General features: G+C 43.4%; 1 protein-coding gene across 4 annotated transcripts in view; it reads right to left on the bottom strand.

Moving 5' to 3' along the window:
- The window catches only part of si:cabz01090165.1 (uncharacterized protein LOC100333421 homolog), a 309,025-nt gene that overhangs the window by 247,075 nt on the left and 40,574 nt on the right, over positions 1-21,376 (bottom strand). For 3 of the 4 annotated variants that reach the window (XM_068585049.1, XM_068585048.1, XM_068585051.1), the window contains exon 3: positions 941-980. The gene's annotated coding sequence lies outside the window, so the exon portion shown is untranslated. Of the gene's footprint in view, positions 1-940; positions 981-15,596; positions 15,730-21,376 lie in introns of all 4 variants that reach the window. The other variant, XM_068585050.1, reaches the window with a different exon arrangement.

Below are 21,376 nucleotides of genomic sequence, written 5' to 3'. Positions count from 1 at the left end.
AAAAAGTCAAAAAAAGTAAATTGCAATGTCAATAAAGCGTGTTTGATATTTGAACCCCATTTAAAACAGAAAAGAAAGAAAAGTTGTGGAATTGCTAATCATCTAGATGGATATAAATCAAGGCAACTGCAATGGAGCCAGTTGGAACCTCTCTCTCTGAGCTGTAGAGGAAGTCCCGCATTGCTCCTAATCTGTCGTCTGTGTGAATCCCACGGCTTGATCCAAAAGGAAGAATGGCCGCTCTTTGTACTTGCAGATAGCGAATGGGTGATCCATTGTGATAGGCTGATAGAGAACACTCTGTCATTACCGCCGTCCCACTCTGCCAGATAATGTCCACTCTAATCTGATGCTAGGAATGTCCATTTATTGGTGGCGGACGTCGCACCGTCAGCGGTCAGTGAGCCAGATAAGTGCTGGCTCCATTAGAGGGTGGCCGGGCCGGCGAATCTACATGTGTTGGGCGTGCACGAGTCTTTCATCATTGTTGCATGTTTTATATGAAAACATGCGTCTGAAGTCGCCCATGCGTCCTTGATCGCCGAGCTAATCACTACCTAGCAAGCTTGATCCCCAAACTCTCTCTCTCTCTCTCTCTCTTTCTCTCTGATACGAGCCCATAATGCATCTGTCACTTATAAGTGTCACTCGATGACACTTCCCTTTCGAAACATACAGCCTTTCATTTTTCGCTACAAGCCATTAAATCCACAATCTGCCTGTCCATTAAACGTCTTTTATTTTCTATTTGACCCGGACGTCCATCCTCACATGTGCAGGCAGAGATTAAGACCAGAAGACCAGAGCATCGGATCTCTCTCTCTCTCTCTCTCTCTCTCTCTCTCTCTCTCTCTCTCTCTCTATATATATATATATATATATATATATATATATATATATATATATATATATATATATATATATAAAGGTATTAACTTACCTTTATGTCATCTGGTTGCCAGCTCAATTCTTCCTGAAACCTGGAAAAATGAGAAAAAAAATGTTTAATTTCATGTACATAATTGCTGCAACGTGTTGCAACAGTTAACTTCAGTAGTAGTAATAACGTTGGAGAATCCTCTCATATTGCCTTTGAGCGCTTTCATAAACCATCAAAGAGGAACCTTGAAAACGTAACAAAAAAAATAAAAAGGTGTGTTTTTTATTGCACAATAAAAATAAAAAATAAAATGAGATGAACAGCAATATATATATATATATATATATATATATATATATATATATATATATATATATAAAGGCTCAGTGGAAGACGTTATGTCAGGCTTTAAAATAAAATAAAAAAGAAGTCCCAGAACTGCTTTATCCAAACGGCAGCATAAAAACAAATTACGGCGCGCGTCTTCAAACGATCTCTCAAACATTTTTATTAAGGCCATTAGGGAGAGGAAGGGCAGAGGAGGGAGATGACATGCTGAGGAAATCATGAGTCAGATCTGATGGTGTGAGAATGTAGTTGAACCCCCTGAGTCATCACGACACCAACTCCCATTTCATCTTTTCCGCATTTGTCGCCAAATTGCATCCCCCTTTTTGGCAATGAAGCGACGTCGGAAAAGAAAACGGAGCGACTCGGAGGCAAATGGATTTGTTTTTAAAAGACACGGAGGCAGCTGACAAATGGATGTTGTGGCGGAGGAGGAGAAGGGATGAGAGGCGGGATAAATTACAGGGGCGAATTTTGTCCCATCTACATGTCTCCGTATCTGATAGATGACTCAGTAACACGAGGGGAGGAAGAGAGCGGGGGGACAGATGGAGTGTGATTCCAGGAGACACCATGGTGAAGATGCAGAGAGAAAGAGAGATAGAGAGAGAAAGAAAGAGGTTAAAAAAGGAGCAAAATATAAATTGACCAATCAGCTGCAAATATTGAGCTCCTCTTCTTTCACCATTGTCACCCTTTCCTGACTTATTCCTCCTCCTCCTCTTCTCATTTTGTTCTCCCACTCACCTTCTTTTTCCTTCCATAACTTATTGCGGCGGAAATCTCATCAGGCTGTAAGGATTATCAAAAGCCTTCACAGGCTCTCTCGCCTCTGAATGAAATTGGACCACTAGAGTTTTAAAACTCTTTGATCTCGAGATAGCATCACGAACATCACATAGGGCACTCGAGGTGTGTGTGTGTGTGTGTGTGTGTGTGTGTGTGTGTGTGTGTGTGTGTGTGTGCGTGTGCGTGTGCATGTGTGTGCGTGCGTGCATGCGTGTGTGTGTTTTAGTGCTTAAGATGGAAAAGTGAAGGCCCAGTGGTTCTCATTTTGGGATTCGGATTTGAAAGACGTGCAAACGTAATGTAAAAGGTTGAAGTTTATGTTGTCGTTGGGCGCATGAGAAGTAGGATTAATCAGAAGCCAGAGGATGGACCACCAACTGCATTGAAGAGGAGGACGTAGATATTATAATTGAAGCGAATAAAATGTGGATTTGTCTAAAAAAACAAATGAGTTGTTGCATAGTATGTTCTCTATTTGCTTCACTTATTTTGTTATCTGATTACTTCATGAATCAATGAAATAGAGATTTAGAATACTCAATTATTAAAATAATCAAAACAACATTGCAACATAATGCAGGTTTCTGATCATTTGTGTGCCATTTGGACAACGTTGAGTCCCGTCAGCCAGTGAGGAGGAGCTGTTTGATGTCTGGCTGCCTAAACGCTCCCGTGTCAGCCTCTCCGTCTGATCTGTGACTAATAAGGAGCGGAACAGGATATGTTAATTATCAGTTCCTTCTTGGAGTCATTCACTAAGTAAAGAAAAAAACTCAAACATTGTAGTTTTAGCTACTCAAATGCGAGAATTTTGAAACATCACTCCTCATCAATTGAATCTTTTTGGTGCTATGGAACGAAGTGATGACACGTAAACTCCTCAAACATTCACTGACTCAGAGCACGCCTGAGACAGAGCCCTCATGTCGGGGCCCTCTTGTCGGGGCCCTCATGTTGGGCCTTCTGAGCTGATCTTTACTGTGAAGGTAGCAGTGGTCATGGTTGTCTCATCAGATGTGTCGACACTTCTTCATCCCAACGAGCCTTCAGTGATAGTATTATATTATAAGCTGTTTATTGCCGAAGCCCTTTTAAAGATGATGGCGGAAAACAAGCAGGGAGTGCTTGGAAAAGTTCAGGAACACTTTGATGCTAAGTAAAGGAGATGTGCTGGAGGGAGGTATGGATTCAAGGGAGGGCTAATAGTCTATTATTGTGTGGTTTTCCTTTTTAAAGTTAGTATATGGGCTAATGGCATGCAGCAGGGAAAGTTTTTATGCTGATGACAGTGTATAGTTTCAAGTATAAGTAAAGAAGTAAATAGGAGAATTGCTGAGGCATTAAATTATTAGCATTTGGGCCAGCAGACAGGCAAGCTGGACCAAGTACAAACACATGCACAGTTTATTATGTTCAATAAACACGTCACATCCATAACGCCCACACAGCCACCACACATGCAAAAGGCCTAGAATAGGATTATAGTTTATATAGTTGAATGTATACTATGCAAATATATAGTTATTATCGTATGTACAGCACTGATCCTATACATTTTAATAAAGAAAAGATATTCACAGACTGTATTTTGACACGTTTTGACGCTTTAAAGATAGATAGTTCGGCAGGTGGATACATTAACCTTTTATCTAAACATTAAAGGTATGACTGGTAATACTGAGCCACACTCCAAACAAATAGAGGGCAGTATTTCACATCTGTAGAGGACCTTACTATCAAACTAATAACTAAAGCAGGGCAGGAATACTCAAACTAAACTGCAGAAAACAATGATTTGGTTAAACTAACGTTGCTATCCTTTAATCTTCTCGTGTTCTGTCGGTCTTTAAAAAATATGCAAATAGTCACTGCATATTTAATTGTACACACTCACACACACACACACACACACACACACACACACACACACACACACACACACATTCCTGCTGTGTCTGTTTAGAGTGTGCACATACAGGGTGCATTCATTTTGTTATTTACTTATTTTTAAACCGTCTTCAAGGGTACATCTGTTCTTTTATCAAGACGCATCTATTTATCGTTTCTCTTTTCTGGGTGGAAGTGTGCCTCTGCCTGGTAAACAGACTGAATGCAGACATGCAGCGTGAGCTCGGAGAGATAAAAAGTCTGAAACACAAAGCAACCTTCGGCAGCACACAAAGAGTCGCAGACAAATAGTTGATTGAAAGAAAAGACCTTGAGAGAATGTGCAAGAGGAATTAAATATTTTACATTTGCCTGATTGTAAAATACAACCAGGCACAAAAGAGCTTCTGGGCTCTTTTTTTCTAAACAGGTACCAGAAGAAACATCCTGGAACTGTCAAAGCATGTGAAGCAGCACCCAATCAATATAACGAGCAAATGTTGTTGTTTTTGTTGCGTGTTTTGTGTCTGTCGTAAGCACAATGTATCTGGTTTCCTGTTTTGAGATAAGGTGCTTTTATTTTGAAGGCGAGAAACAGAGTTGAAACGGAAGTCGCAGAGTTAAACGGCTAAAGCAACGGTCTTTAAAGACCATCTCTCAGAGAGATACGCTACAAACTGTAATTTGTGTGTTACAGGAAGTCCAGTAGTCTCAGTAAGAGCGACAGCTGGCGCTCATTGTAACGCCATTTCACACAACGTGTGTATTCTCCTGACGACGGTGCGTCTGGAGGCTCGTACGCGCCGTCATCTGTTGGATTGTATGGACGCTGGTGGCTGCATCAATGCTGAGCCTCCCAATGCTATGTTATTCAAGTTTCTTACCAAAAAGTACATTTTACAAGATTGGATTTGAACACATCATGGTAACATTATAATTTCAAACACTTAACCAATCAACTCGGTCAGTATGAGCTACAAGAGGCTCTCCAGGGCCCCAGAGTTGGTGAGAACTCTGTTAACAACCCTTACCCATGACTTATTTTGCTCCAACGTTAATATAAAAAACACTGACTTGTTTCTCATACTCATAGAAGAAAGACGTTATGTGCAATACTGAGGGGAACAGTGGTAAAAGCCCATTAAAACGAGGGTAAATAAATCCTTTTTAAAAACCTGCATAATAAGGCAGAGGGCCACAACTGTGACTCATTACTATTAGTATCCTGTCACAGCAGCCTGTCTCAATGCAGCGCTATAGCTCATTAACCCCACCACACACACGCGCACACGCACACACACACACACACACACACACACACACACACACACACACACACACACACACACGCACACCTCATCAGCTGATTATCTCTGGTTGGCTGTGAAGCAGCAAGAACTCACACATTGCTGCTTCAACATATTAATAGGTGCGGCTGTCATTTTGAAGAAAATGAAGATTTAGATGTCTCACTGTTCTAAAAGAGAAGTTTTCTTTTACTTGCTTAAGGTTAGGGCAGCAGCTAATGACAGCTATTTTACTTCTTTGTCTATGGAATTATCCATCTTGAGTTGTCTCTGCGTCTGTAATGTTTGTGCTGTTTCCGTAGACGCGCAGGACTTTTTATATTTCATTGAAATTCAAGGGCACAGAGAACAAACTATGACACCACGAAACGGCTTGAGGTTCACCGCACAGATGGACTTAAAAACGTCTACTGAGGCCATGATGGATTCAAGCTTTAAAGCTGGCAGTGAATACAGATTCCATCCCATTTATGAGTAGAGAGCAACCTGCACAGCTTCCAGAAGGCTGGAACAAGTTGCGTGTGAAAGCATCCGCATCATGCTGCAGACTAGAGAGGAGCTCACGCAGTCGCCTCCTCTCGTGGCCTCGGTGTCACCTACATGGGATCTTTTTAACAGCATATTTTCTCCATACACGTTCCTCTAATGTGGCTTTATTTGATGTTGTAAGCCTGCTTCAAGCCTCCACCATCATTCCCGTCGCCCAAAAAAACAGGATCACAGTACTCAATGACTACAGGCCCGTCGCCCTGACCTCTGTGACCATGAAGTCTTTTGAGCGCCTAGTCCTGTCCCACCTCAAGGACATCAACAACCCACTCATGGACCCCCTGCAGTTCGCCTACAGAGCCAACAGGTCTGCAGACGATGCAGTTAACATGGCCCTCCACTTCATCCTCCAGCATCTGAACTCCCCAGGAACCTACGCCAGGATCCTGTTTGTGGACTTCAGCTCTGCTTTTAACACCATCCCTGCTGCAGGACAAGCTCCTCAGCTGCACGTGCCAGACTCCACCTGCAGTTGGATCACAGACTTCCTGTCTGACAGGAAGCAGCACGTGAAGCTGGGGAAACACGTCTCTGGCTCCAGTCACCAGTCCGCCAAGCTCCTGAAGTTCGCGTACGACACCACCCTCATCGGACTGATCTCCGCTGGGGATGAGTCCGCCTACAGGTGGGAGACTGACCACCTGGTGACCTGGTGCAGCCAGAACAACCTGCAGCGCATCATCCGCTCTGCTGTGAAGGTGATTGGCTGCAATCTGCCGTCCCTCCAGGACTTTTTCGCTTCCAGGACTTTGAAGCGGGCAGGGAAGATTGTGGCTGACTCCTCTCACCCTGGACATAACCTCTTCGAGTCCCTTTCCTCTGGCAGGAGGCTGAGGTCCATCAGGACCAAGACCTCCTGCCACACAAACAGTTTCTACCCAGCAGCAGTCGGGCTCATCAACAGAGTCAGGTCCCTTACTGACTGACTCTGTCTCCCCCAGGACCTTCCCTTCCCTTCTTTTCCCTGCACATCTCTCCACACCAAACATTTAAAGTCACTCGCCACTTTCAATAATCATAACTTCATTCCGTGCACTTTACTTTACCTTTACTCTTATTATTATTATTATTATTATTATTGATCATTTTACCCCATTTAGCTTTTATTTTTACTTGCATCCTTACTTATTTACTGCATCTTTACTTATTTACTTACTTATTACTTACTTGTTTTATCTAAATTTTATACTTTCACTTGTATAGTTAAATGTTCTTTGTTGTTGTTGTGTTATGATGCACTAGGGCAAATTCCTCGTTTGTACTAACTTACGTGGCAATTAAATGTTCTGATTCTGAACGTGAGGTCCCACCTGTCCATCAGGATGAACATTCATACACCTACTTACAGTTTACGGGAGCCATATTAAGGTTCAAGTGTCTTGACTAAGGACACATCAACATGGACTGGCAGAGCCGGGGATCGAACCGCCGATCCTTGGCTCAAAGGACGACCCCGCTCTCCCGCTACCTACCACAGTTGTCTATCTCAAACTTGTCTGACAGTTTGTGTTGTACTTCTAATAATGCCAGAATACATCCAGACTTGCCTCATCCTTTTTTTCTGTGCACAGTTTCAACACACATGCACGCACACATACGCACACACAGACACACACGCACAGACACACACGCACAGACACACACACACGCACGTCTATTCAGCTCCCAGAGGACGACCAAGTGCATTCCATTTTTTCTCAGCTGACACTGTGCTTCCATGACAGCCGGTCTGCTGACACCCTACCGACCACACCAAGGCTGAGTGTGTGTGAGTGTATGTGTTTGTGTGTGTGTCTGTGTGTGTGTGTGTGTGTGTGTGTGTGTGTGTGTGTGTGTGTGTGTGTGTGAGTCAGGGTAAGTGGTGTCTGCCTTAGGTGTGTCTTGAGGGCACCCATGCATTCATGAGTCTCCGCGTGTGTGTGTGTGTATGCGTGTGTGTGGGTGTATGCGTGTGTGTGTGTGTGGGTGTGTGTGTGTGTGTGTGTGTGTGTGTGTGTGTGTGTGTGTGTATGTGTGTGTGTGTATGTGTGTGTGTGTGTGTGTGTGTATGTGTGTGTGTGTGTGTGTGTGTGTGTGTGTGTGGGTGTGTGTGTGGGTGTCAGATTGATTCTGTGTTGATTTCTGCCTTCTCTTCTTCATGAATGATTCAAAGGACTCCAAATTGGAAATTGTCTCTCTGACCAACCCACTTTCCATCTCTAAAGCTTTTTCTTTCACTTTATTTTTCCCTCTTTGTCTATCGCCCACACACACACACACACACACACACACACACACACCTTCCTCGGCGTATGCCACTTTTGGCCTGCAGATGAATGTATCAGTGGAGCGTCGGCGAGTGAGTCTGTATGTATATGTGTGTGACTGAGCCCTCGTTTTAGTGCACACAACTGAGTGTGTGTGCAAGCATGTGTGTGTGTGTGTGTGTGTGTGTGTGTGTGTGTGTGTGTGTGTGTGTGTCTGTAGCAGATCAGAGAGGCGGCCCGAGGCTGTGGCTCGGATCACATTGAGTCGGCGGTGCAGAGCGGCGAGCAGTGATCAGGGGGAGATGCTCGGCCTTAATCTGATTGCAGCTCCACAAACTGTACACACTGGCCTGGCGGAGGCCCACGGAGGTGAACACACACAAACACACACACACACACACACACACAGAAAGAGAGAGAAAGAACAAAAACACAGAACAATCCAAATAAAGGTGCAGTTTATACAAAAAAAAAGTTTACTGTCTCGTCAAAGTCCCCGCACCAGCAGCCCCTGAACTTTCCATCTATCCGTTAGTTTGTTCTCTGGCTTGATGAAACTCTCCGGGGACCAGAAGGCCGTAATAATGCTTTATTATAAGAGCACAGAAATGATTTGAGCATTAGAGGTGAAAATGAGATACAATTTATTACATAATAAATCATTTTGGTTTTGGTAGTCTCTCTTGGTAACTAGGAAATAAATTGTTTAGAAAACACACTGTACTGCATAAATGGTGGCGGTATGTGGGCTGCATTCAGTGAGCGTGTGTGTGTGTGTGTGTGTGTGTGTGCGCGTGTGTGTGTGAGAGAGAGAGAGAGAGAGAGAGAGAGAGAGAGAGAGAGAGAGAGAGAGAGAGAGAGAGAGAGAGAGAGAGAGAGAGACACTAAAATCAAAGGTCAGATCAAAACAATGAATATATTTTCTGTTCTAATGAGACTGTGGGGAGGGTGTGGGCGAGGGTGGAGGGGGTCCCTGAGAAATACACATGTGCACTGCCGAGGTCACTATGAATAATAAATGTCCCCGCTTCGGGGATTGAAACTGAAATGTTTTTTCCAAATACAGTTCATCAACACGGTCATGATACGCTTTGTTGCACGGCATAACTTTACACATATTAGTGTCGGCAAACTTCCAGCTGAAGATGCGCCGGTGAATTCCACATGACAAAGAGTGACGGAGACGGCGTGCGTGGGGTCTCGTACAGTAAGACACTGTGTCCTAGGTAATCTTCCTCCCGGTTACTTTGTACAAAAGAGCTCAAAGTCCACGTCAAATATGAAGTAACTCACATAGAACCAATAAGAAACATGGCACTTGGTTCATGGTGGACATGAACAGCAGTCTGCTGAGTGAAAGTCCCGCCTGCACAGCACCGTGTGAACCTGATGTGAAATTCCACGCACTCAATTTAAACTTATTTGTGATACATTAAACAAAAGTAGTCCACGGAAGAAATAGGTTTCCCTCGAAAACATATTTCACAAAGTAATTTTTGTTGTATGAACGCTAGAGACGTTTGTTTGGGAAATCAGAATAAACAAAATTAAAAAAGCATTACTGTACATTAGAAGTCTTACCAGGTGGTATCCATTTTGTATGCCATTCATTAACAAATTCATAAACATTCTTGTTTGATGAACATTGGAACAACTAATTGGCATGCGGAAAGGTATTTCCCCAGTGTTAAGTAACAAAAACATGACTCCATGAAGAGTGATCAAAGGCAGAGCAGTGATTGGTTGTTACGTGCTCTGAAGGTTTGTTTGAAATGAGCAGAATAAAAGAGTCAAACAGAGTTTGTCCTATAAAATAATATTTTTGGTCAGTAGATCCTAAAAATTGTAACATGCACTAAAAGTTGTTTTGTTGAGCAACGGTGCAACTATTACAGGAACGAATGACGACATCCAAGCTGTATCCTCTTCCATTGACACATCCAGGGTTGATGCTCTCTAACTAGACTCTCTCAACTTAGTTACAAATGTCATAAAAGTTGGATTTATTGAAAGATTTTGGGTCCTTCTGATGTTAATGTGATACTTGAATGGACAGGCGTTTGATGTTGTGTCTAAAAAAGAAAAATAAATAGTGATTGTGGCTCATTGGTTAGCTGGTCCGTCCTTCCATCAGAGGATTGGTGGCGTCTACGGTGTATAAAATGTAGGTCAGCTAAATGTAGTGTATTGTAGCCAGGATGTGACGGGCAAAAGAGAGGAAGTGATAAAATGTTCTTCTTTTCTAAAATTGTTGATGCTTATTGACATGAGTAGGTAGTCTACCCTGATGAGGTTTACTGACATCAATAGTAACATCCCAGCTATCTATTATCCGTATCTGCTTATCCTGTTCAGGGTTGCCAGACACATGAGACAGACCACCAATAACATGTTTGTATGAACATGTAAAACAGGAAGTGGCAGGAAATATATCACTCAAGTATTTCCACTATTCTGTCTCCAGATCCAGCTGTTACTGCAGCATGGCTAGGTGTCCACCCACGTTTACTTCAGGAGGTCCTGGTGGGTTCCAATTTCCTGTCGTGGGGTCGTGGAGGCAGCGTGAATACAGCTGGCCGGCTGGAATCACAAGGAGCAGGCGATGTGGAGGCTGCGCATCCACAGGGAATCACATGACGAATAGTTTCATGTTACCAGTAGATGAGAGGAGGCAGCCCAGGCTGGATGGAAAGCTGCCTGAGAGATTCAAAAGGTTTTTTTTTTCCTTTCTTGGTAACTAATGGTGTGTGTCACATTTAGATTTAAAACATGCTACCAAAAAAACTAGTGAAAGCTTCTGGGAGAAAAACCCATTAAGACTGCATTGCCGGCCATATTTTAGCTTAACGTGCCATATGTTGGCTGTTTCTCCTCCTCCATTAGACCCTGATGAATACTATGTGTGCTGAAATACATTGCTTATACAGCGTTGTTGAAATGCTTCTCATTGATTTCATATTAAAACGGCAGTTTTTTATTTATCGTTAATATGTTTCATTTCTTGCCGTGGCCACATGCTGCACAGCTGGTCTGGTTCCCAGCCTCGAGGCATTTTCAATTTATGTTTCCCCAACTTTGTCCTGAGTACTTTCAAACTAAATGTGAATGTTAAGCAGGGGAAAACGGCACGGGGGAACAATTTTTTTCGGAGCTTTCACTGCACCAATCCATCGCATCGTGCGAAACGGATGTATTTAAATTTTCAAGACATGCACTTTAATGAACAACACAAAGGCACCGTGGTTCAAACAAAGATGGCAGGACAGACCAGATCCACTCCTTCCAATCTGACCTTTCACAATAAAAGCCCTCAACATGTACAATGCGTAGGTGTTTGCCAGAGAGAGCTCAAATTCACTCAGAGGATTTGGCTAAAAGGGAACTCGATACGAGTTACAGTAGCTTATACTAGAGAACAGTTTAGCTCAGACAGACTGCCAGACTCTGCCCCTGGGTCAATAGGATTCTGGTCCTCTGATGCGCAAATCTATTGGAACCTTTCCTTCAACTGTGCAGCAACTGCATCGCTGCTGCTGGTAGGAATCGTGTTGATGCAAAATATTCTCTTGCAAGTATTTTGTCTTGTTATCTTGTCTCGTCTCTGCTGTTGTAAAGGCTTTTTTCCCGCTGATGGAGTTACTCTGGACTGAGAGGTCAACACGTGACGAGGTGTTGTAATCTACCTGCAAAGCAACGGCAACCTTGTCTCGTGTTGAGCTGCTCCGCACACAGAGAGCACCACAGCATCCCATCGTAAAGACGAGAGCGGGGAGAACAAAAAAGGAGAGGGATGAGGGAAGAGGGGCGGGGGGTTGAGGTCGCGTTGGCAAACACAAGATGGATTTAAGGTGAAGTTTTAAAAGGAAACCAGAGTCGAGAAAACAGGTCAGACGTCCACTTTTCCTCCTCATGAAAGAACTAAAACAAAGCAGAGCCTCTCCATCGTCTGGGAAGCTGTAGTTGTCCAAAGCACACTCAATTATTGATTGTTTCAGAGTTCCTCACCAGCCTGATGATTCCCCTTGTCCGGCAGAGAGGAAACACCAATAGCAGCTGGACCTGAAGTTAAATGCTGATGCTAATTCCTTTTTGTTTCTGAACTAATTTTGTCTTCTTCTGCTTCCATCTCAGCATGACCAGAAACGTGAGGTGGGTTGCTGCCACCTGAGCCATTTATGTAACTCATCAAGTCACACCCCTCAGCTCCCGGGGATTTCATGAAGGTGCCAGTTGGAACACCGGTGCCTAGAGCAGTTTGGTGGAGCCAGTCCACACCATTGATCTGAGGGCTCACAAAATGAAACTTGATCAATACTTTCACTTTGTTTCTTAGAAAGTCCTTGAAATCAAACAAGCGGAAAGCTAAAGTCAGTCACTGGGGGATTACTTTGAGGAAAAAACTCACAAATTACACCGTTTATAATAGGCAGCAATAGTCAGCATCCTGTGAGCTTCGAGCCTAATCCCAATCTCCTTACAGACTTTGAGGCACGCTCCTGCAAAGTCTGTGAGGTTTAGTTCTGTCCCCTTGTCAAGTCATCACGTGTTTGACGACTCTCTCGCTGACTTTATGAACACTGTTCGTAAGTCGGCCTGTCTGCAGACTTTGCCCAATGAAAGTACCCACAATTCATAGCAGTGACACGTTAAACACAGGGTTACCAGTGGAATTGTGGAGCCTTGTATTTACACCATTTAAAGCCCTCACAGCCTCTCATACTCAGACATTTACCAGGGGACATTAGTAGGTCCCTGAGGTTTTAGGGTTCGAGGCCCTAGGGACTCTGGGACCGGGCCTATGATGCTAAACAACAACGTCGGCTCACAAACTTGTTACGTTAGCATAGATGCTGCAATCAGTTATATTAGACCTGGAAAACTTTTTTCTTAAAGAAAAAAAAAATACTGTTTTTGCGCCTCTTTGGTTTGATAAGAGTTTGATTGACAGATGGCACACCCAATCACCTGCCAAGTATTTTTTTTTTCAAAGGGCCTGGTCTTTTCCAAACAGTGTCCAAAGACATCTTTTCAGATGGTTCTCTATCACAAACCAACGTGTGTCATTATAGGACTTATAAAAGCATACTGCACTGAACAACAAGGCCACAGAGAGTAAAATGGGACAATAGCAACAACAACAAGGAAAAAGACTTGAATGTGCTTTGGGTTTCCGAAGGTTAAAGAGTCCGAGGCCATGTGTGACAGAGTTTATTCTATTTGTGTTATTGTGCCTATTTGTGTTGGTTACGAAGAAGAAATCCCGGCCTCCAGGGATCCACACAGGAGCTAAGCTACAAACAGAAAATCCACCTGCTTACAGTGAGAACCAAACCACATCCCCCCTAACCTGGATCTGCACAGCTGCACTCAGACAAGAAATTATCTCTCCCCTCCCGTCCCATTCCCCATCCCACTCCCCGCCTCCTTCAGGTGTAAAATCACACAAGCTGTGAAGCTGCTCTGGAGGAAGACATTCAGTGTCTCGCTGGAGAACACTCGGGCAGCCTGTCAGCTCACAGATGTACGGCCGCCAATGATGACTATTTTGGGGCTTGATGAATGATCATATTGCGTGTGTAAAGTCACGGTTTAAGATAATGAAGAATGCCCAGCACACATCCCCTCGAGCAAGGTGATATGTCTCCAATTTCTTCTTTTTTTTTTTTTGTAAAATCAACAGTAGAAACATCATAAATGTGATCAGTCTGTGGTGCTGTAAAAAGCAGAAAAGCATCACATTTATGATATTTGACAAGCCGGAAACACAGAATGTTTGCTTTTTTCAACAAATGACAAACAACGCCAGAGGAAATGTAATCATTTTCTCTGTCAATCAATGCATGGTTACAGTTGTAATCTTAAGACACTTCTTGTTAGCGAGGAGCAAAGAAATGTGTCTGAATACGTTTCAGATGATTTAAATGCCTTGGGTCTGAATCAGAGCGTTTATTGCCAAGCATGTACACACAGAAAGATTGTGGCTATTCGGTTGGTGCGTGACAATAAACATGCTATAGTATAAGACAGAATTAAAATGAATAGAATTTGAACACAAAAACAATATATGAGTAAATTCAAATAAATCTGTTAACCAAAGAAGAGTCTTTTCAAACGTGTACTAATGTGAGTAGATTTCAGAAACAAGAGCCGCATGTTGGAGCACACTAACCAGAGGGAGAAACCAAATGGCTGGCAGCCGCCGTGAAACCTCCCACCTCGGTTTCATGCAAAGCTTTAATTGTCCCGGAAACGAACCCCGACCCCAGTTTGACAACAATACGATCGTCCACGGAGCGCTGACGGGATCACAGCCTTCACCGCCCGCTCCGACAGATACGTCACGGCACCTTGGGATTATTGTACGAGAGGAAACTCTCCGGTAACACAGACGGAGGATGTTGAATGTGTGTTTCCTAACTGCCGCCAAGTGTGCACTTTGATTTGATGCGACGCTTGTTTGCATGACAGCGGCGGAGGGCAGAGAAAGAAAACAAACGGAGAGGAGAAAGACACGAGAGACAAGTGTATAGGGAACGAGGGAAGGATGGACAACTATAGGAGATTAGAGAGGAGAGGACGAGAAGAAGCAGGGAACAGAGAAGAGGTGACAAGGAGAGGAGAGAGAAGAACACAAGGCGAAGAGAGGAGGGAAAAATGACAGAGGGTAGGAGAGAGTAGAGAGGATAGAAGTCAAAGAAGAAAAAAAAGAACAGACGAGAGGACGGGAGAAATGGGTGGAGGATGGGTAAATGGAGGAGAGGTGGAGACGGAGAGAAGGATAAACCCAACTTGGTTTGCGGCCTACTATATAAAACATGTGAGAGAGGACAGAGGAGAAGTGAAGGAGAGGGGGTTGTTATTTCCAGGATGATAATATAAAGGGTGTTTACAGATTGAATATATTTGCAGGTGTTTTTTCCAGAGAGAGAGCAGAGGCTTCAGTACAGAACAGAAGAGCCTCCTGCTCAGCGGCCCTCTGGGTAATATGAGCAGTCTTGCAGAAAGCAGATGCTACCCAGGGAGCCTCCCCCACACAAACACACACACACACACACACTCAGAAATTAATGGCCATTTGTCCCCTCGCCTCGCCTCTCGCTTCTCCATCTCCATTCTTTTATTCTTTTTCTTTCTTCGTCCTACCGTCCTTGCGGTGCCTTCAAGCACCTATTTTTCATAAACGCTCGTGAAAGTTACTTTAATGTTGTGACTAACACGACATTTAAATGTCAAACACTGCCGTTCCTTTAATATTAAAATTGTCAATTAACTGACACTTTGACAATGTATACTACTTAAATGCCAAACATATACATGGCATTAACTTCTGCCAGTGCTATTTGAAGACAGAATTAGGCTCGGTCGATCATTCAAAATGAAATCGTAATAAAATAATGTACCGATACATCACTGATAACAACAAGCATTCAAATACATCTGATCATTTTGCGCTTCAGTTCTTCAACTTGAGAAATGATTCAGTACTTTCAATCACACACATCGTATCTTCAAAAAAGAGCTTACAAAAAAGTTACTTATCATTGTGCGTTTTCTTTCTGCAACATATGCCAACAGTTCTGTTCTTTTAACCTTTTCTCCTTCTCTTGGTGACAACCTTCAACCTCTCCTTCTCCTTCTGAAACCCTTTGCTCGGTGTTGAGTGCTTCGCTTTACGTCCCAGGGCTTGGGCTCTGCGGGCGCCTCAAGGCGTTTCTTCCCTCAGCTGACAGGAGGGGACAGAGAGCAGAGAGGGGAAAGAAAGTAAGCGGGGTAGGGCAGGAATGTTGTGGAGGAGGAGGATGAGGAGGAGGAGGAGGAGGAGGAGGAGGAGGAGGAGGAGGAGGAGGAGGAGGAAGAGGAGGAAGAGGAGGAGGAGGCTGAAATCTACAGGCGATCATCAAGAATTGGCAGATATTTTCACCTGAACTGCATTCAAATTGATTTTGCGAGGCAGAAAAAAAGGAAATTGGACCCCATGCAACAACATTGTGGTGTTCTTTCTTAACCTTCTGAACCCTCCAAAAAAGCGTTTTAACTAAAAATGAACTGATTAATCGCATGATTTTTTTGCGATTAATCGCATTACGTGCCAAATAAAACAATTCAGGAAAAACTAGTGTATTGCGCGCTTTTATTTTAAAGTAATGTTACTGGAACAATATAACAGCACTCTGGAGCAACAGTATGTTAACATAGATATACATAGTCTATAAATCTGTTTTCTTTTTTTTCTGAACAGGTACTGTTCAGTAGTAAGGGTCCCTGTGAGGCAAAGGACAGTTGGCAGGTATCAGCGGCGCTTTGCGTGATTAAATTTCAATCTGGACTTGGAGCCTGCGGAGGCTCCAAGTCATCGTATTGCATCTTATTTATTTTTCATGTTTGATTGGCCGCACGTGGGCCGGACTGGGAGAGCCGTAAGACGCCAGGTCTGAACTACACCGTCTGAAGAGATTTAAAGCGCAGCACCTTCATTGCGGCGGTGAGAAGCTCCACCCAATGCAAAAAAAGAAGCAGTTTACGCATGATCAATAGTTAACGTTGTTAAAGGATTGAAAAGTTAACACGTTGATAACTCATTAACTTGCCCAGCCCTAAGTGTATGATCATCACCAGCAGAATTAAAGCAGCTGTTAAAGTCAAGAGGAGGAGGAACAATAAGGAATGCTAAAAATAAAAAAAAACGGCTCTGTATGAAAGAAACATCCTCAGCGAGGGCCGTGGAAAACTGCAGCGGAAGGGAGCAAATCATTTAAGATGTTCATATCGATATTGCATAGTGATACAATGGCATCTGTATCCAATTTAAATCCATTGAGATAACAATACACATAGCTTAATGATGTCATTAATATATCTGCAGTCATACAGCTTAATGGTGGTATCATTAAGCTGTATGAATACATTTAGAATCATATCAGACGATATAGTTGGAACTGCGGAGTCAAACAGGAGGACGTCAACATAATTATGAAGTGGGATTTATTTCGGGTTGTCCCAACTGACAATCACTCCAAAGTAGAAGACCAGTAATGAATGAAAAGCTGTTTTCCTCCGACAGGTCTGGTTATTTGGTCGTAATAAGAGATATATTTAAAACACGTGGGAATTGGGTTCTTTTAGTTTACGAGGGGTTCCTACAAAGGACCTGATGTAACATATTTATAGGCAAGGAGAAAAGTCGGAGGCAGGAAAACAAAACTATATATACTTATATTGAAATCTGATAATGAACATTTGGATGTGTACATGGATGCTAAATCTACTGTGCACTCTGTTACGCTGACACACAATCTCTGCAAACTGACACTTTCGTATCACATATCAGATATTTTCAGTGTTCAGCGATTCCTCTCTCGTGCACCTTTCTAGGAAACATCCGGAAAGATCCCACCGAGCCGTGTCGAAGCCAGAGAATCCTGGATAGTGATGGACAGGTTAAGATGACAAATTAAAGAAAGAAAGAAAAAAGAAAAACAGCGAGGGAACACCAGTGACAGACCAGCGGGTGGTGAATCATTCTATTGCGCCTCAGAGAAGGAAAGTACTGTCACACATCTATCACCACCTACTACACGTCCCATCCTCCACAGCTGTGGAGCTGTGAGTCAAGTGGACACTTGTTCTCCAGCTCACTTGAGATACACAGTTTGTCCCTCGATGTCTTTTGTCAGTGTGTGGACGACGACGACACAGATGTGGTTTGAAGTACCACCAACTTAAAATAATCAGGGTACCTGCCCAGTGTACTCCCAGGTACAGGATATTGCTACTGTTCTCGTGGGATTGGTCAGGGATTCTGCTCCTTGAGTCCCCCATCATGAGTTATTGAAATATGAACCAACTCAAGGACAGAACTAATCTAACTGGATGATTGAAATGATCTACATGGTGGGCTTCGATGTCTTAAAGTCTTTAAACGCCGCCGGCAAGACAAATAAATGGCTCAAAGTATATGCAAAACACTCCCTTGTGAATGTTGTAGGACTTTTATTGTGAAAGGTAGGAATAAAAGCAGTGGTTCTGGTCTGGTATGTTCAGCCTTTATCCTGGTTCAAACTCAACTCGTTCCACAACATGTTGGTTGGTTGATGCCTTCATCTGTGGTGTGATAGCTAGTCCGAAAAAATAATACATTACTAGTTGTGCGTAATATTTGACATGGACATGTTCATGGAAACAAAATCTTGAATTTATTGTATAATACATATGAAAAATATATTGATTCTATTGCACAGAAAAAATATATGAGGCATGAGTTTATATTAATTTGAGAAAAATGTTGTTCCTTCACCAGAATGGCCAATAAACATAACATAGTGAGCTCAGGTCGCCGCTGCCTTCTGCATGGCTGAGGGGGCAACAGAAACCAACGCTGCATCTTATCGCAGCATGGCCGGGATTTATATTTTTTATTTTATGGAGAGAGAGAGAGAGAGAGAGAGAGAGAGAGAGAGAGAGAGAGAGAGAGAGAGAGAGAGAGAGAGAGAGAGAGAGAGAGAGAGAGAGAGAGAGAGAGAGAGAGAGAGAGGCAGTGTGGCGAATGGGCAGAGCAGTGACGGTGGAGGATACGCTGCTCGTCTCTGCACTTCCCTCTGAAGGCCTCTTTCATTTCGTTTTACTGGGTCACATTCACATCAAAGCCTCCTCTGTCTGTTTGGGAGTGTGTGGGTGAGTGCAGTGTCTGTGTGGGGAGTAAATGCAAGCGGAAGCGCACGGAGACGGCCAAGTGTTTGAGTCTCAGCCTCCTCGCAGTAGCTGGTGGCGAAACCACCCCGAAACCAAATGCAGGAAAGCAGCATTTAGTGATGAGATAAGAGATTTAAGCTTCATCCACGCGGGCAAATACTCACAAACCAGCCGTTTGCATGCAGAGCACCTATGACATACGTGCAATTACCATCTGTTCTTATTGATGCTATATCCACACTCTTGTAATGATAATATGATAACGATCGTGTTTCAGCATCACTTTCAAAATGATCTCTGACACCCCATGTACAGTACACTGTAGACATCCCCCTGTGGCTGACCACTGATCTAGAAACAAAGGTCATGTGTGTGTCTGACCCCATTCTAGATTATCATCAACTGAATCATGGAGCCCGGTGTGTGATTCAGGATCCCGTGAAACGCACACAAGACCGCTCACACTCGGGTGCGCTCTTTGTTTGCACACTCAACATCACTAATGCAATTAAGTGTCTTGAATCAACACTTTACATCACATTTTGGAGCCACATACATTTCTGCCCGGATAACTCGATCAACCCAGGGGACGGATAATGAAAGTGACATGCATTATTTTTGCAAGATCCACAAGTCCACCAAATGTAATGACAAATAACTAAACAAAGTCCAAGTGCCCTCTACGATGACACTTTTAGGAAGCGCCTGCTGATCGCATGTCAACTCTTCCAAAAGCCTTTAGGAAGCACCGCCGTAAAAGGAAGACTGATTCGTCTGGAACAACGCGGCCGCGGTTCAAATAAACTGCTGTGACCGCCGGCCGCTGCGTTGACACTTGCTGTGTCAAAGTGTCTCTGTGGCTCGAGACCAACGTCTGTCTCTGGTCCCAACAATAACATCAATAACAACAACAACACAATCAGCAGAGGCCTCATGAAGGTGTGATTCTGTTGGTCATAGTGTGCTCCTCGCCTATTAACCCATGTGTGTAGGTATGTATGTAGGTATGTAGGTATGTATGTATGAATGCTTAGATTGTTGCTCATTTTCCCTTTATATATTGTTTGTATAGCAGTACCTCAGCTCTGGTATTAATATGCAAACAGAAAAAAGTAAAAACAGGACAGTCTTTGGTGAAATGCTTTGACAAGAACATGGATTTATGCCAGCATGGCGCTGAAAGGAGAAGTCTGAAGCTTCATTTCCTCGTCGACAGCTTGTCTTTTTGTGCCATATGCCTACAGGGGCATTGTGAAACTTACAGTTTGTTTCCAGCGACACAGAGCACGATATTGTAAAAGAAATAACTATGTCTTCTGATCACGACTCGTTCTCCTATTTAAGTTTATATCTGTTAACTTGACAGTTGGTTGACTGATTCAGAAAGCTAAATGTGTCATATTTTCAAATTGTCATATTGACTATTAATGTCATAGAAATAGCATTGAGATCTTAGCTTTAATTTCATTTCTTAAATATCTTGTATTTAAAGCCCTTAAAGTCTTACTGTTTTGCCCTTTTAAAAATAATAGTAGTTTAATGTGTTTTCTTTTATTAAATTTAGTCCCAACAAAGATTCATGGAAAAAACCTGGTGTATGGGATCCAGTTGAGTCTGCAGTGAGGTCAGCGGTGTCACACGGAGGTCACACGGAGGTCACCGGCCCTCTAAAGGTCGGTGTCAAGTGGAGCTTACATCTGTGGAGACTAATCAGTGTCTTTAATTCGGCCCGGTGATCGATGGAAAATAAAGAAGTCTCTGTAACACTGTGATTAACAACTTTGATTGACTGCTCTCTCTCTGTGTGTGTGTGTGTGTGCGTGTGTGTGTGTGTATGTGTGTGTGTGTGTGTGTGTGTGTGTGTGTGTGTGTGTGTGTGTGTGTGTGTGTGTGCGTGTGTGTTCTGGCTGAGAGTACACATGTTCATATTTTGCAGGTAGTGACTATATTAATGTTGGAAGCGAGCAGGGGACTAACCACAGCATATGTGCTCTAGTCACGTGTTCTTTCCCCTCCAGGTTTAAATGAAGTTGCAGTCATGACAGTGTTTTTTCATCAGGAGGACACTGAGCACTCAACAGAAGATCAAGCTGCCGTGACTAAGACCTGCGTGGGCTGCAACACTCAAGCTGTTGGCCTCAGTCGCTGAATGTTTTAATCAGTGAGAGGCGGAGCCTCGGCAGGGTGATGGGTGCTGAGGGTCGGCGCGAGGAACAAAGAAGCACACTTCAAACTCCGCAGGGCCAAGTTGTCTCTGCTCGTGTCCTCCTCCTCGTGTTTTCGAGGTCATATTGACTTTTTCCAGGGAAATTATCAGAAAGTGTCTCAAAGTAAAAATACAAAAGAAGAACTGAAAAACATACCCTTTAAGGTGCGTTCATATGGAACAAGAAGCAAACATGTTACGTGACGCGTTTACTGCACAAAGTCAACTAAATGCAAATCACGCAATTTCTAAATGTTACGGGAGACGAAAACTTCAACTCCACCGCGACATCGGAGTGACGCCATGTCGAAAAACCCCTCAGCGCTGAGATTCAGCCAGAAAGGGGGGAAAAATACTTTTGCTCATGTATGCATTAGAGTGCATGTGAATAAAACACAAACTGTCTGTGGGGTAACCAGCAGTGTGGCTGTCCAGACCCTGCTGGATCCACCAGACTCCATCCAAAAAAACAAAC

Source organism: Clinocottus analis, unplaced genomic scaffold (assembly GCF_023055335.1).
Source record: "Clinocottus analis isolate CAN_PGR_092001 unplaced genomic scaffold, fCliAna1.0.p SCAF_2, whole genome shotgun sequence".
Classification (NCBI taxonomy): Eukaryota; Metazoa; Chordata; class Actinopteri; order Perciformes; family Cottidae; genus Clinocottus; species Clinocottus analis.
The sequence above is the reverse complement of the archived record's forward strand: the minus strand, read 5'-3'. Positions and strand labels throughout refer to the sequence as shown.